General features: G+C 47.8%; 1 non-coding gene across 1 annotated transcript; it reads left to right on the top strand.

Annotated features, from left to right (window-relative positions):
* Positions 1-236: 236 nt before the first annotated feature.
* Positions 237-309, top strand: TRNAA-CGC (transfer RNA alanine (anticodon CGC)). Its single transcript has one exon. It is a non-coding gene; the product is annotated as a tRNA-Ala (tRNA).
* The last annotated feature ends 5,051 nt before the right edge of the window (positions 310-5,360 follow it).

A 5,360-nucleotide genomic window follows, 5' to 3' on the forward strand; every position in this document is an offset into this window, starting at 1 on the left:
AGGTCAGAGGTTGCAACCAAGCTGGACAAGGACGTCGGTGTTGTGGCGAGGTCGTTGCTCTTCAGTTCCTCTACTAGCTGGCAAGTTGTGGGCAACGCAGGATCGATGGCTAGGAATCAAGGATGTTTGCATCTTCACGTATCGTTTCGCGGTTCTTTAACCAGACGATGGGGAGGGAAGGAAGGATTGAAGGTGTTTAAGCGACGAAATAAAAAGGAGGTGAGGCCAGTGACACTGGGGACGTAGCTCATATGGTAGAGCGCTCGCTTCGCATGCGAGAGGCACGGGGTTCGTTTCCCCGCGTCTCCAAGGTTTTGCCATTTTTTGTGGTTCCAGTTCTCATCCTCGTTTGCCTTTCCTTTTCTTTTTTGCAAATAACTGGTGCCCATTTTCATGCGTGTGTCTGAAAGCGACAAGTGCTGCATGAAGGAGAAATACCCCCTCCATAAAAATGCCGGTTTCTCCCTACCGCCTCATCTTTTCCCTTGTAAGAAGCTTAGCGAACTGTCTGTATATAGCATGGCTGCATGTGACAGTCTTGCCTAGGGTGGCAATTTTTCTTGTGAGGGTGGGGATCCGTAGAGATGCGTCCTGAGTGGTGCGGGCTCGGAGCCTCGAGATCAGCACAGGTCCCTATGGGTCCTGAGTCCGTCGCTCACCTGGCTATTTGTCGTGCCCGTGTGCCACACTGGCGCGTAGGGCTAGAAACGAGTCGAGGCTCGTAGAAGCTTAGTGAACTGGCTTAAGCTAGCTCACTAGCCTGTCAAAACTGGATGTCAGAAGTATGCAAGTCAGGTTGATTTTGCATGCATGCATGTGGTTTTACATAGTTGGTGGTGATTGTCATATGCACGTGGTTGCCGAATAAACAAAGGAAAAATGTGTATGTATGCATGGATCATGCGGTGAGTGCTCTTGGTGGCATTAAAGAAAAGGCAAGGCTTAAGCTTCAAGGTGATTACTGGTTTGTGTATTTATGCATGGATTATACGGACGGTGGATCCTGAGAGCTATGGCCGGATTGATCAGGTATTAATGTAGGTCGATCATGGCTCGGATTGACTTGCAAGCGGCTTGCGAGCTGGCTCGACTCAACTTGATTGCTGGAACGAGCCAGCAATGTGGCTCTGACTCAGCTCGTATGGGCAACGAGCCGAGTCGAGCTTTCACGAGCCCGAGCTAGCTCGTGAGTCGTGAGCTTTTTATCCAGCCCTACTCACCCGCCTATCACGCCTGAGCCCCGTCGCTCACCACTCACGCTCACTGTGCCTACTCACCGTGCTACTCCGTGCTCCGCTGCTCCGCTGCTCCGCTGCTCCGCTCACTGCTTGTTGCCCTCTCGCCGCGCCGCTCGCCGGGGCCTCGCCAGAGTTCAGGGATCCGATAGGGACAGGGACGGAGTGCCTCCTGGCCTTGCCCCGCCCCGTTGCCATCTCTAGTGCCACCGTCCTACTCGGGCACTCATCATCGATCCATATAAAAATTTCCTCTGCGACTGTCTACAACTCCTTAAACCAAACAGCCAACAACTCCACAATTCAACAATCAAGACGCTGCTTCCTCAAGAAGAAGAAGAAGAAAGATACCAAATGCAAAGCCATTTTTGCTGAACTCTAGTCCGGACAGATTGTGTCTATGACAAGCGACTAATCTGTCCTTTATCAGAGGCTTTGCGGCCAGCCGGTCTCTAATTCAGGCCCTTCCTTTCGTTGCCATGGTCGCAGAGGTTCCTTGGATGGCTAGGCCGGGCATGATATGCTCTGAAGCGCCGGTGAATAAAACGTAGCAGGTCTGGCAGTGGTACTTGACTGTTTTCTTACGTTACACGGTAGCTGTAGCTGTAGTATGTGAGATGACAAATTGAAGAGCTAACCCGATCCCTGCGTGGGAGCCCAGCGGCAGCGCCAACAAGACCTCATCCAGCCCATATGGTTACCCCGCGAATCCCATGCCGCATCGAATTTTTTAATATTTTTTATTTCTTTAATATTTTTTAAAATACACGGCCGATTCTAAAATCTATAGTTCTAAACTATCGTCGTCTGTTCAACAAGCTAGAACTTATTCTCGTCCGTTAAATAAACAAGATCTTGTAGACTCCGATAGTCAGCGAATTAAATAATCGAAGAGATAAAGATCTCGCATGTTTAGCGGGTGAGACTTTGTTCTCGCTCATTGAACAGGCAAGACTTTTATGTCGCTTGTTGAGTGGGCAAGAACTTGATCTCGCTCGTTGAACAGGCGATATATACATATATAGAATTTTAATTTTTTAATTTAACTTTTTATACGATAATTTGAAAAATAATGCATATTTATTCGGTGAGAAATATCAGCTATGCAAATAGTTGTAGACAGTGGTCATTATTTTGAAAATTTTAGTTATGTATGAGTAATTTTTTTTAGTGAAGCTATGTTGGAAGGGTACAAAATCTATTTTTTCAAAAAATTGTATTTGTGAAGCACAATTAGTATAGAACCCAGCACAAATATTACATACACTGACAAACATTATATGGAACATGGGGTTTATCTTTGTTGTGCGAAAGGATCCTAACCATAAAGAGATGACGATAACAAACGTTGACATGTACGATACGCCTAAAGACTTAAGACGCCTGTTTGCTTTACTGCGGCCCAGCCCTTCACCCCGCGCAGCACAGCCTAGCCCACTCCCTAGCTCTCTCTCTCTGACAGCTCGGGTCCGCCTGTCATCCCCGTCCCTCCGCTTCACCCACGTCGCGCGCAACTGCCACCCACACCACCCAATTTCGCCACCCTCGTCTCTGTGCCCGCGCCCACGATCCTGCAACCACCTCGCTCCCCCTCGTGCCTATAAATGTCACCCCAACCCCATCGTTCTCCCTTAGCCCCACCACCCATTCATCCCGAGCCGCCATTACCGGCCGCAGAGCTCCACCGAGTGTCATCCACCGCAGCCGAGCCCTCTCCGACGCTTCTGAGGTCGTCATCGGCTTTGCAGGAACGCAAGGAGTCTTCTCCGCTTCCCCTCGACGTCGTTCCGTCTCCGCACGACCCTTCCCGCCGAGCTCCGGTGAGCACCGTCATCACCTCTTCGTCACCGGTCCTTCCTGTTGCGCCCCGAAGCCCGATGACTGCCTCTTGGCATCGCAGGACCCTGAGGGAGCTTCGCCGACCTTCAATTTCGTCTCTCCGCCGTCGGGACCATCATCCCGTAGAGCTTCAACCCCGCCGTTCGCTTCTCTCCGTTGCCAGCCACCTCCAAGCCATCTCCGGCCGCCGTGAAGCCTTCGATGAGAATCCCCGTCATTGTCTCTTTCGATTGCGCCAATTCTCATCGCGGTTGGTAGCCCATAGCGCTAGGTCGAGCATCGCCGGTGATGCTCCGTCCATGCCCGCGGCGATGCCACCGTCTCTCTGTCGTCGCCGGCCACCAATCCTCCCCCAAATAACCTTGACCGTCCGATCATAGGTGCACGATCGAGATTAGAAGCCTGTATACCTTTCGCGTTTTAAACTCATTCATCCGATCTAGATCATGCGCCCTAGATTTAAATAACCAAATCCCAGTCAGCCTTGCCACATAGGCAGCCCTGTCCTATGTGGCAAGCCGTGTCAGCGCACCAAAGCCCAGTCAACCGCCTGGTAAGTCAATGATGTCAACATGACGTAATAATTAGATTTTTCAATTAAAAATAAATCATTAAATATCTGAAATTAGGTAATTTTACATATAGGCCCCCAAACCTTTCTGTTTTCACAAAAAGACCCTTTACAGCCCTTGTAATTTTACTTTTAGTCCGCAATAGTTTTATTTAATTGCATATAGGACCCTAAAATTTTACAAATAAGTCCCTGAAACTATTTGTTTATACAATTTAGCCCTTGTTCTTTTTTAGAAAGGCCCCCAAAGCTTCAAAGCCTTATAATTTTTCCGTTATAGCTCCATTTTAGGCAATTCTTGCTCTCGCGCGATAGTAGCAGCGGGTACTATTTGTTAGTAGGCTTTTCATAGCGCTTTGCTTCTGTTTAATGTACTGCTCTTATATGTTTGTGCTTGCTTATTTCCGGTGTGCGCGATTGCAATAGGAGACGAGCAATACGTGAGGTTGCAGGACCAGATCTTTGAAGAGTTTGAGCAACACACTGCTGAAGGCAAGTGTCCTTGATCACCTTGATTAAATTGTAGAAAAGTGTGTCTTTAACTTTCTAATTGCATTCTTTTGTCAATATGAATCCCATGTTTAGAGTTCATGATTATCCTTGTCGCTGGTGTTGTAGTTGGGTGTCAAGGGTAAAAATGCTTAGTTGTGCTGTCAAGTCGGGTAGGATAAATGTTAATTTAATTAATGGTCTATACAACATGAACCGATTTGGGTAATCTTTTGTAGCAACATGGAACATAGGGATCTTGGTAGTTTGGTTTGGTTGGTATGACTGCTGTGTGTGCATTGGGCGATGTGCAAGTACCTACTTTAGGTCCTAAGGACCAGTTCATGGACATCTAACCGGCATAAAGGCGCAACCACGTGGCTTATATGGTACGGCCTAACCAATTAATTGGATATCCTCCTTATTCTGTACGCACCAGTGGGCGGTTGAGTGGCACAAGAGGGGACCTCTGCAGTAGATGGAATCCCTGTTAGCGGTGAAACCTTAATGGGTGTTTATGGATTTGGAGGCACCTTGTAAAGGCCTTGTAGTGATCTCTCGGCGTATGTCTCAGAAGTGTGTAAGGTATCGATGGGTACCGGCAAAAGAGTTGATCACGACTCGTGGGTAAAGTATGTAGACTCTGCATAGTATAAAACTGATCGATCAGTTGTGCTTACAGTCAAGAGCGGGCTTGGACTCCTTCATGATTAGTGAGGATCTTGGATGATTGTTTTTGGGTAGTCGGATGGTGGTACCCCGATGAGTTGGTAGCCGGATATTGGATATCTAGTGAGTCTGGTAGTCGGATGGAATCCGATGAGCAGTCCCTTTAATGTTGGTATCGTCACACATAGTAAATAGGATTGCTAAGTCATTTATGAGTCTTAGATTAGGATGGAATATATATAGTAAACCCGAGTCATGCCTTTCTTGCCTTAAGCCTTCATATCATGTTTTTCCACACTTGCTGAGTACTCCATATACTCACGCTTGCCTTCTCCCAACCTCTTGATACTGCTCAGAAGATGAGGACTTCGAGGAAATCCCGGCTGATGGAGCTATGTCCTAGGCAAAAGAGGTTTTTGACCTGAAGATCATGTTCCAGGCTGGCGCTCCCCTGGACAACGCCTGTGGATGGATGGAAGACCCGCTACTGCTGGATGTTATCTTAGTGTTTTCTTTAAGACATACAAGTCCTTTTGTAATGAATCTTATCGTTATGT

The sequence above is a fragment of the Phragmites australis genome, chromosome 16 (genome assembly GCF_958298935.1).
Source record: "Phragmites australis chromosome 16, lpPhrAust1.1, whole genome shotgun sequence".
NCBI classification, from domain to species: Eukaryota; Viridiplantae; Streptophyta; class Magnoliopsida; order Poales; family Poaceae; genus Phragmites; species Phragmites australis.